This window comes from Ambystoma mexicanum, chromosome 13, assembly GCF_040938575.1.
Source record: "Ambystoma mexicanum isolate Mex_15411 chromosome 13, UKY_AmexF1_1, whole genome shotgun sequence".
NCBI classification, from domain to species: Eukaryota; Metazoa; Chordata; class Amphibia; order Caudata; family Ambystomatidae; genus Ambystoma; species Ambystoma mexicanum.
Genome location: NC_090938.1, coordinates 178,989,544 through 179,002,099, shown reverse-complemented (window position 1 = coordinate 179,002,099; position 12,556 = coordinate 178,989,544).

Here is a 12,556-nt window from a genome sequence, read left to right as displayed (position 1 = left end):
GAACAATACCGGAATTAAGATTGAACAGACTAAAGAGTGGCTGGAAATAAGAAAAGAGGACGCTAAGCAGTCAATAAGAGATATATTAATGCAATTGGAAAAAACATTTGTGAATTCAGCAGACATTAAGAAGAAGAGAGGAAAGAGAGGTGCGGTGATGCTCGCGATATCAATGGTAATGTCTATAATTGGAGCAATAATAGGTACCACAATATCAACAGCCAATTCTATTTCGGTAGGAACACTGAGTACTAAAGCACAACAACTGAGTATTGACCTAGAAATAATACAAAAAACATTAGATGGAATTAGAGGGGGACTGGATGAACAAGTGAGATTCATAAATGAAACTGCAATCATTCTAAATGAACAAGCGGATGTAATGGAACGGGCGACTAAAATAATACTTAAGCATGACAGAACTTTAAATGAAATATTGAACATAATGAGTCCTGTTGATAGAGTATTAACGAATTATATGAGAGAAGTTCAAACTGCAGTTTCACAATTGATTCAAGGACATATTCCATTGTATTTTGTTTCGCAGGATATCATTCGTCAAATGATAGAAAGATTGACCAGGAGGGAAATTGACATAATACAGGTAAAAATTGCATTCGAAATGGGGAATGCAATGCCGTTATATGTGGACTTGGAAAGACTAGAGATCGGATTTTTGCTATGCATCCCATATGTAGCCCCTGAACTTATTTACCAAACGAAGTGGGTACACAACGTGGGATTTTGGCAAGAGGACAAATTCATTAAGATTAAGACTCCAGAAGTGGTGGCATTTCAGTCATGGGAACCTGAAGTTTATTTAATACCAAACCTGGAAACATGTGTAACATTTAAAGAACAAAATTATATGTGTCCAGGTAAACCGTTTGTTCCTGATGCCACAGATGCTATTTGTGGTTTGAAATCTGACCCAAGTATATCAGAGGGATGTGAAGTGATTATTAGTAATATGGGGAGTGAAGAAATGGCACAGGCTAAAATGGTCAGAGGTAAATGGTTGGTCAGCACCTGTTTAAAGAACATGACGGTAGTACATTTAAACCATGGAACATACGTGGTTAAACAGGTAAAATATAATGTTTTTTATTTACAGGTTCCAAAGGATGCAATTGTGTCAATTGGGGGATTAACATTGTTTCATGTAACAAATGATGTTTGGGAAAGCCAAGTGGAAAATATCGATTTTTTTCAAAGGGATACTTTTCCAATAGATCCAGATGTGGAATATTTATTGAATCACAAAGAAAGACATGTTATAAAAATGAATTTGAGAAAAAACAATATTACAATTAGTAATCTGGGCATAATAGAAGTGGAAAGATTTAATTGGGGAACCTGGGGGGAACGCTCAATAGTGGGTTTGGCTATCCTGGTGCTAATCATGGGTGGATGGTTGATTGTGCTATCAGTAAAAATGAAAATGTTACTGATTTTACTAGCTACGTCAGGAAGAGAAAGATATCCCAATACACATGCATTTTAAAAGAAAAAGAAAGAACAAGTTGTTTTAGGAATTGGCTTGGATCGTGGCCAGATTCTAAAAACAAAAGGAGGGTATATGTAAGGATATTTGGCGTGTTACAGCACAGAGTACAGCACTACTGCACAGGTAGCAATTTTTTTTTTGCAGCACCACCACAAGGGTGCGGTGCATTGCTATATGTGTTACCAGATTAAAAAGGAAAGACAGGCCACTCAGTCAAAAACGATGTTAACATATAAGATGCAAATCTATTTTTACAGTTAAAAGCACATGTGCACACCCAAAAATGCACACTATTTTTCACCTGAAATGCCTATGGTGCGAGAGACACATTTGAAAATAATAACTAACCTTACTGACAACTAACATGACTAATGAAACATAATCCACTAATAAAAATGTGTCTCCACTGCAGAATTAGGCCTATTCTGAAAGTGAACTTTTAAACGCACATCCATTTTTTTTTCTGTTCTCTCTGCTGCCCTGTCCACATAACTACAGGAAATCAGTTGGTTACAAAGTATTACTATAAAAATGAGCCATTGTGTAGAGAAGGAGGAGATGGCGTGATTAATTCTGATTGGAGCAGCGTCATAGCAAGTATCATGCTAGAGGGAGTGATCAGGCTTTTGCTGGGGGGTTTTTGAGAAAGGAGAAAGGCAGTCGAGATTGGGGAGAGCTGAAAGAAGGACCTTTCCACTGGCTGAGGCGTTCCTATCTGCAAAAGCTGAGAATTCCAGGCAATGACCCCGGTTTGAGAAGGCAAGCGTTCCTTTTTACTGGAGTGAATCTTCAAGGGAGCCACATTCACAAAGAGAACAGCCAAAGAGAACAACTAAAAAGATAAGGTAATTACAGAAGTGTGGGAGCTGAGTGTGTACGGTAATATGCAGTCAGTGTAGGATTCCTGTGCATGCCTTAATCAAATGCTAATGTTGCAATTTGAGTTCTGTTCTCCGCCACTCTCTTTGCAGTGTGTCATAGACAATGCTTTTACTGTACCATTTTATTTATTTCTGTAAAGAATGAGATCGTGTTTAATTGCAACTTTTATAATACAGAAAAATATTTGAAAACAGACAGGTGGTGTATTTACTATTTACCATTACAATGCTGATGATGTGGGGAGATTTTAAACAGTGCAATGGTCATTTTAAGACAGATGTGTGCATGTCAGATTCAGTATGAACAGTTGTGAGTGACTGTAGCATAGCTCGTTGGAGGTACATGAGTCAACGGGAAGAGAGACTCTCTGAACATAGCTCCCTACCGTATATAAGGTAGTGGAAATTACCACAAGATTACCATATATAGCTCTCTGTCGTAAATAAGTCAGTGAGATCGCCCATGGTGGCACACTAACACTGAAAAATGTGGTATTCCTAAAATGTAGGTCTGAGGTCTCTCTAGTGATTACACGAAAAATCTAAGCAAAGATAAGGGATTTTGGACATTGGGGCCACAAATAAAACAAGGGAATTATGCTCACCAAAATACCACCAACCGCGCCTACCACCCACGCATACCAAATATGCATGTCTGGGTGCTGAAATAATGCATGTTCACTGTATTATTGTCGTACATGGCCCAATCTGAATACAAGGAGTGATTGTTGCTAAGTTATATTTCGGCGGTAAGAAAATACCGTCAGGCCCCAAATCTCCACAAAATACCCTACAAGTATTTCAATCAGTTAATCAAAACTGCCCAAATAGGATAATTTAGCTTTGTGGCCAATCCTGAAATGGGAAGTAAATGAGTTTCCTAAAATCTATGATGAATATTTCCCAACTTTGTTTTGATGCCCCAACCGTAATATGACTCTTAATGCTTGCACCATGAACTGTTTGCCAAAATAGTCAAGAGTTGTTATTGCGGTATTAATATACAAATACAATTAGTTGCTTATACTACATAATTACATCTATAGAAAAAAAATTAAGATTAGGAAGTCAATATTTATAGACATGGCAATGTATTACTGATATTGAAAATAAATTAGGATTTTTTATTACCTTCCAAAGTACCCAATGCTTATATAATACTCTTCATTGTAAAAATCTCTATATGCATTTACAATTGTGCACTGTAAACTGTACTCAAGGAAACACAGTACTGTGTAAGTATGAAATATGTACATATATTTTATGTAAGAAAGTAGAGTTATCATAATTTAAAATGTAATTAATCAAACCATTGAAAATAAGTGATGTCATTAGTGACACCATCAGTGACGCCATCAGTGCGGTAATGTGTGATGGAATTAGTGGCCATGGCTAGTGGGCCCCAAAGAAACCTATTGGTGCAATATGTACAGTGACCAAGGCCGAAGACCATGGCTAGTGGTTCCCAAAGAAAGGTATTGGTGCAACATGTACAGAGGTCACGCCCGAAGGCCATAGTTACAGGGCACCATAGAAGGCTATTAGTGCAACATGGACAGTGGCAAAGGCCAAAGGCTGTGTCCACTGGTCATGGCCGAAGGGTATGGCTAGTGGCCAAGGCCAAAGGCTATGGCTAATGGTCCCCAAAGAAATCTAGTGGTTGAATATGTACAGTGGCCAAGGCTGAAGGTTGTGGCCACTGGGCATGGCAACCATGACTAGTGGGTCCCAAACAAACATAATGGGGCAACATGTACAGTGGCCACAGCCGAAAACCATAGCTATTTGGACCCAAAGAAATGTATTGGTGCAACATGTACAGTGGCCACAGCCAAAGGTTGTGGCAAAAGGCCATGGATAGTGAGTCACAAAGACACCTATTGGTGTCACATGTACAGTACCCACGACCGAAGGCCATGACTAGTGGGCCCCAAAGAAACGTATTGGAGCAACATGTGCAATGACCACGGCCGAAGGCCATAGCTAGTGGGCCCCAAAGAAAGCTATTGGTACAACATGGACAGTGGCCAAGGAGGAAGGCGGTGGACACTGGACATGTCCTTAGGCCATGGCCATGGCTAGTGGTATTGGCACAACATGGGCAGTTGTTGTGGCCAAAGGCCATGGCTAGTGGCCTCCAAAGAAACCTATTGGTGCAATATCTAGAGTGACCAAGGCTGAAGGCAGTTGGCACTGCCCATCAATGAAGACCATTTCTAGTGGGTCCTAAAGAAACCTATTGGTGCCACCTGTACAGTGGCCACAACCGAAGGCATGAATAAAGGGCTCCATAGACGCCTATTGGTGCAGCATGTACAGTTTCCACGGACAAAGGCCATGGCGATTGTGCCCCAAAGAAAACTATTAGTGCAACATGTACAGTGATCAAGGCCAACAACCATGGCCACTAGTCATGGGCAAAGGCCATGGCTAATAGGCCCCAAAGAAAGCTATTTTTGCAACATGGACAGTGGCCAAGGCAAAAGGCCATGAATAGTAGGACCAAAGCAACCTATCAGTGAAACATATGCAGTGGCCATGGTCTAAGGCCATAGTTAGTGGGTCATAAAAGAATGTATTAGTGCAACATGTACAGTGGCCACAGCCGAAGGCCAGGACTAGTGGACCCCAAAGAAACTATAGTGTAACAAAACCCTTGAAATTCAGGGACCAGATTTTAGTTAAGAGAGATTTAAGGCAATCAGATTTAATGTGAAAAATACATAGCAACAAACCCTTTGAAATTCACTGAAAACCTTTTCATTTGAAAACAGTTAAGATGAACAATGCATTGCATCAAAGCCTTTCAAATTCAGTGAAACAACCTTAGTTAAATAGGCATTAAGATGAAAATGAAAATCTGTGAAATTCAGCAGAGAATTCAGACAAAGCTCGGCGCCGATTACGCAGTTTATGACATCACTGATGACATCAGAGATTACATCACTGATGACATCACTGATGACATCAGACATGAGATCATTCATTATCTATTTTAAAATATTTTTGGGTACTTATTTTATTTCAGTATATTTAATAATAATAAGAACATGAAATAGAACATAGACAGGTAGACATGTCTGATATGAGTACTTGTGGCGCATTCATTTGTGGTATTTATTAACTGAGTGCAGGCAGGCACTCTCACCACCCCTCCTTACCTGCGGTGATTGCGGCATCCAGGCAGGAAAAGCAGCACAGCAGCTATGAGGAAGACGCTGGAGCAGTGATCTGAAAAAAACAAAGGGGTGCCGCGAGTGCCACAACACCAACGACATAACGCAGGAGGAAATGGAAATGATTGCTGAAATGCAAGGGGTGCCGAAGCATCCACAACACGGACCGTAGCTGGAGCCCGCACAGGGACAAGCCTCCACTAAACCACCAGGTAAATATTCTTTAAAATAAAGTCCTCCACAAAGGCCTTTACCCACTATAACACCAGAGATGTAATTGTTATTTTAAAAGGCCCCTTCAGACATTGGGCAGTGCAATAACCCTGGACCCTGACAGGGTTCATGTTGTAAAGGGGTGGGACTTACCAGCCCTTTTAAGCCTTTCCATGGCCCTCCCCTGTCACACCCCCTGAAGCCAACTAAGTGATTCTACAGGGTGAGTATCCATTCCTGTGAGGGGGTAGGGTAGAGTATTTAAGGAGGTCTATGTGAGTGACTGTGCCCGTGTGGGTTAGTTGGGTAAGGACAGCAGGTGGTGGAGGACATCCAAGAGACCAGCGAAGGCAAGAGCATTTGAAGTGTGGAGGCTATTGTTAAAGAGGGGCTCTGTGGATCGTTTGTGTGAGAGAGGGGAGAGTGTGAGTATTAGAGGTAGCGTAGAAGTCGTGGAGGTGGAAAGACAGAGTGAGAGATTGGAGGGACAGTGGTGTGGTGGGAGGAGATCAGCCTCAGAAATCAGTATAGCAAAGGGTCAGGTACGCAAGAGTATGAAAGGAGTGAGAGTGACACTGGGCGAAAGAAGCACCATTCATAATTCCCTCAGATTACTGAGTGGGCAAGGCTAGAGGAAAGCCTAGAAGATCCCTAGGGAGACAGGTAGCTATTGTTTTAGGGAAAACGTCCATAGTCCCAGTAGGAAAAGATCACAGGTGGCACCTATCAACAGCTACTAATATCCCCATTAGGGATGCCTGGGACAGGGAGGTGGGGATAAGCACAGGGAAGTTGAGACAGAGAGGGACGGCCCTAGCGCCAAATCTCTCAAGAATACCCTGGTAGACCCTGAATAACCTTGAAATCAGAAGCCATTCTGACCATATGTAATTTTAATAAAGAACCTTGGACTTACTCTAACAGTCAGCGTGATTCTTTGTAGTGGGTCACACTGTCACATTTGGTGTGAAAAGTTGGATAGACCAAATCCTGAAACAGAGATCGCCTTCGTCCATCGCGAGAAGGCCACGCACTGCCATGACGATGCTGAAAGTAACACGCTGTACCTGGACTCCAAGGCTTCCCACCAGGACAGCAACATTATCGGTTGGTTATGACCTATGCGGAGATGAAGATGTCGTGGTCCTGCCTGAAGGCTCTTGTAAGGACTGTTCTAAAGATAGAAGTCCCTGAAGGAATCTATGGGAGGACTGCTACGAGATACGGTTTGGTGCACAGGCATTGGATGTAGGGCCTGGGATGGCAGAGAAAACTTACATCTGTGAAGTCAAAGTTTCTCTCTTCAACCTGGGAGATTACACCTACCGCATTCGTGCAGGACAATGCATCGCATAGCTAGTATGTAAAAGGGCCCTGTTCCCGAAGGTTGAAGAGGTTATAGTTTTCATGAATCCAATGCAGACTCCTATCATAGCTAGAGTTGGGTGGACCAAGCCCCAAGAGGATCAATGTTCTCAGAATTGGCGAGAAGACCTGCTCTAAAAACAAGGGACGTTTTGACGCAGAGCATGAAACCTTCCGCCCTTATTCCGAAATGTGACCATTGGTCCTTAATGCCCACCCAGCCAGTGGAGGTTAAAGATTCAAGCCATCATAGATGTTTCGTCCCAGAACCCAAGGAGGACTCAATTCCCCAAGAGAAGATAGAACATGGTGCGATTATTGAAGCTGGAGATGCAGTCCTGATCGCTCAAACTAGTTTTAAGGTACAGCATGCACTGAGACCTCAACAACAAACAAAAGAAAGTGATGATCAGAACAGGTGTGAAACCAAACTGATCAAGTCACCATCTCTTGAACTGAATCCTGCGATAACATCTTCAGAATAGGAGGACAACTCTATGTCGGAATCGGTAGATGTGGGGCTAGATGAACCCCAGACTGAAGGCCATGAGGGGATGGAGCACGAAGAAAAATAACTGGACTGGCCTGGATTAGGGGGATCCTGGAGAACAGGAGACAGTTTCAAACCCTGTGCTAGGGTGAGATGGAAAGGTTGGGGTACAAGAAGAAATACCAGGTCCAACCACCCATCTAATAGCAGGATGGTCTGATTGCACACTAGGAGGCTTTGTTGGGACTCTGGCCCCGGTAGTATTGGAAGGAAACCCTACCATGGCAGCCCCATTCACAACAGCCAAAGAGGCGCTGTAACCCTCCAACCTCTAGAGCAAACAAGAAGAAAGGTGGACTGGAGAAACGTGCTGGAAGTGGCTACCCACTCATACCGCCAGGCAAAGGTAGACTTCAAGGTTCTGGTACATTGTTGTTGCGTACTCACACAAGTTATTTATTTATTTATTTTATTTATTTGGATTTGTAGAGCGCACTGCAGCCCGCAGGCATCGAGGCGCTGTGTCAGAGCTTAAGAAAGCTTGATTGTTAGGAGTGTTATACCTCACCTAGCGGAAGAAGTCGTCTTTTGAACAGACTTTCCCTTCTTTAAGTTGTGCAACCAGGAAACCCAGAGAAAGCACATTGCATTAGGGAAACCAGTGGTCCAAAAATAAAAGGTACATCCCCCAACTGTCAAACCTAATACCCTATTCACAGATCTAAAATCCAGCAAGGTAGATCAAACCCAGGGGCAAGAGATCCCAGACATCAATCGCAAAGCACGGGTGGAGGTCTATGACAAGGCCAGCATTGTGGCCCTGTCAAGGGAGGGGGTGGAAGCCCACACCAACCCAACACGGGTGCCTGACCCTTCCTTACCTGCACTGATGGCGTTGGCCAGGCAGGGGAAGCAGCACAGCAGCTCTGAGGAAGACGCCAGAGCAGTGGTCTGAACAAAAAAAAACCAAAAAAAAAGGGGTGGCGCGATCCGCAAATCACCAACCACCTTTCGCAGGAGGGCAAAGCAAGGGGTGCCGGAGCACCCACAACAACGGCTGTCAAAGAGGCAAGGCTCCAGGTGACAGTGTCAGCTGGAGCCTGCACCGGGGCAAGCCTCCACTCAACCACCAGGAAAATATTCTTTAAAATAAAGGCCTCCATGAAGGGAAGGCCTTTACCCATTATACCATCAGGGATGTAATTATTACTTTAAAAGGCTCCTACAGGGCAACCAATCATATTTGGGAGGATGCCTTTGTAATGGTATATGGGGGAGTGTATTAATCGTTGACGACTGTATATAATATGTGTTCTTTGTGTGGTTCAGGGAGTCCAAGGTTAATGTGACTGTTCGATGTCATCTAAGTCCCCCCCCCCCCCGGCCCTCCCGACATTTGTACAATAAAGTTGCTTTATGGACAAAGGGCACACTTACTAATTCTAGAGGTGGGCCTAATTTGGGTGAATGGGCGGAGCTAAAGGTCCACACCTACAAAAGGTTTAGATGACAATAAGGTACCCTGGGATACACCTGAGGAAGTGAGAGAAGGGCAGGTAGTCTGCCAGGACCTAATGGACAGCTAATTTATGATTGCACACATAGGCACTGGTCAGTGTACTGTTACATTTCACTAAATGTACATATATCACTAAACGAAAATGACCACTGTATTAATTGGATGATTCCAAAGTGATTTATTTAACATGTACACACCCTCATCCCCAACAGATTACCCTCCCCACACCCTCATCCCAACACCTTATCCTCCCTGTACCCTCATCCCCAACACTTTAACATCCCCACACCCTCATCCAAACACCTTACCGACCCCACACCCTCATCCCCAATGCCTTACCCTCCCCACAACCTCCTAGTGTGCAGTCAGTGACATGGAAGTGTCTACTCTTTCTTTCTCTTGCCACCTTTTGAGTTGGAGTGGTGGGACGAGGAATTTGCCACTCAGAGTGCCTTGGTGGTGCGCTTGCCATGGTGCACTGAACTGACAGTTTCATCCCCCACGGATATGCTGCAGGGTGAGGGTAATAGCCTGTGAAATATTCTCATTGGTAGCAGACATGTGCTCTTCCAACTCCCAAACCCTTTGGCTCACCAGTGTGAGGCTGGCTCTGCCCAGTGCTGAACCAATAAAAACAGTCCAACGTAGTAGCCACCTTCCTGGAGGCTCCCCGCACAGCATCTCGCATTGTCGCAGAGTGGCCTAGTTATTCCTGGGTGATGCGTTCCATCTGGTTCGGATGCTGCTCAATCTGGGTGAGCCCCTCCCAGATAGCATCCAGTGTGTGATGTGGAACTGGGCTTGGAGACTCATTTGGGGATAATCCTATTCCCCAACTACCCCCACCCCCATAAATACATTTGCCAAAAAAATTGGACTTTTTGGCATTATTCAGGTGTCTTTGAAAATGTTTGTCTTTATTTTATTTTCTTTATTAACACTGCATATGGAATATGCACAATGTGGGGCTTTGGAATGCTTATGGCCCCTTCCAAGTGAGCTGGGACGTGTCAGGGAAAGGGGCCATTAGCACTCACCAATTCACACGTGTCTGCCCCAGCCCAGCAATAAAAGAAAAGACATCCAAGAAATAGATTTGCGGAATGACCTGAGGCCTGTGCAGCCCAGCTATGGCTTTTACCATAGCTTGGAGCCTTGGATCCATTACTTCAAAGCCCTTGTTTGTGCCAACCTTCATTAAGTAAAAAAAAAAAAAAAACCTTTTGTTAGTATTTCAAGGAGGCAGACTTCTGTGTTTTGCACATGAAAAAAACACCCTTATCCTCGTTTTAGGGGACGAGTCTGCGTACCACATAGCAGCTTAAGTGCAGCAGTTTGAGTGCCGCCACCAGGACTAGCTGTAGGTGTAGTGTGGGAAGCACACTGAAAGGGTACGGCGATGTTATTTTTATTGTCAGTATATTTTTCAATTAGTTTTTTGCAGAAGATGTTTCACCGAAAAAACGAATCTCTCAATATAGGGGATGGGTAAGGGGATATAAACTTTAGGGGAGGGCATAGTGAGAAAATAATAGCAGAGGAGGGGTTGGGGTGACCCCCAAATATTTCAAAAAACAATTCTCTATGAGTTTATTCATAAAAGAATATTTGGCAAAAAACTAATCAAAAAATCATTGGCAATGTAACAACATAAAAGCCTCTGGGCGGTGTGGAGGGGAGTGAGCACAAGATGCAAATGTTACTGTATTGGCACAGGGCCTTAGGCAACCAGAATTCAGATATATGCCCCTGGGCTGCAAGTTGCGCGAAACAAATGCAAATAAATAAATAAATACATAAATAAAAAAATAAATATTAGGGAGCATAACAATCAGGTTGGAGTTAAGCGAGTATCAGCACAGGGCCTTAGGCAACCAGAATGCAGGCGCTGCCCACACTAACAGGTGGAACTAGATCTGCGGGTAGGCGCTGATCAGTGATGTGGAAAGAAGGTTATAAACCTACAAGAGCACCGTGATAGGGGCTGGGGGTAGGCGGCCTGGATCTGAAGAAGTCCGAAAAAGGCACACACATACTCCACCCTTAGATTGTGTGCCCGTTCATGCGGAGTGCAATTAGCACTGGGGAGTGTTGTGTGGCCTAGCGTAGTGTGGGTGTCCAAACACACGTGCACACACACACGCATGCACAGAGGAGCCAGACACGATGTTGCCGGTTGCATCACCCGGCGGCAACTGCCGCACGGACTTACTTTATTCCATTGTGCATGCGCGGGCCCAAACGAGGCTCACGCATGCCCAGTGCACACTCGGGACGTCACATCCCTTTTTATCTTTAACAACAAACAACAACATGCAATTAACTTAGTAGAACATTAACTGGAGCGACCTGGGACCAGGTCTATTCCCATCACTTACTGACGGCCACGGATCTCCTGACCTCAGTCCCCTGAGTCCAACCCATAGTCCTTGAGACGGGCAGGCGGTCTCCTGGACACTCTTGAGGGATACCTAGACGTGACTGTTGGGGTATCCGTGCTCGTTTCCGCCGCTGGGGCTCCGATGTTCATGGGTTCCTTTCCCAGCTCCTCAGGGCTTTCTTCCTGGGCGGGTACGGCTTGGGCACTGGACATTCCTGTTGATGTGTCCACCTTCATGAAGAACGATACATTACGCGTGACCGTACCACGCTCACAGGCAGCAGTCACCATGGTCCCCTTTACATGGGTGACCTTCCAAGGGTGCGGTTCAAACGGTAGAGCTAGCTTTCCTTCGGGGTGACGGTTCTTGACTAGCACCGAATCTCCAACAAGGATCTCCTTGCCCTGCAGGCCTCGTCTGTCACTTTCCTTCTGGTTGTGTATGGCCCGCTCTTGTCGTACCTTTTCATTGTCTATGATGCCCGGACTCCTCCCCTCTACTTCAGTATCATTCCTCTGGGGCAGCGCCCAAACAGGGCCTCCGCCAGGGCGACGCCCGTGGACTGATGGGGTGTGGTCCGATATTCCCTCAAGAACTCCACTAGCTTCATCTGCAGGTCGTCACCTCCGTTAGCCGAGATCCTGAGCACTTTATTCAGCGTGCGCATCATTCTTTCCGCTTCACCGTTAGCACGAGGCCACAGTGGCGAGACTCTGCGGTGCTTTATTCCCCTCTCACAGAGGTATTGCGCAAATTGGTTGCCCGTGAACGGCGGTCCGTTGTTGGAGCAGAGCATCTCCGGAAATCCATGTGCCGCAAACATTCTGTCGAACGCCCTTGTGGTGAATTCTGTTGCCGTTGACTCAACCGCCTCCACCTCCGGGTATCTCGACCATTGGTCAACGGCCACCAGGAAATACATGCCCCGACCCGTCGAACCAAAGTCTACATGGATTGTCCCCCACGGCTTCTCACTCCGCTCCATCGAGCTTATAGGGGGAGCCTTTTCACCTGGGGTCGCCGC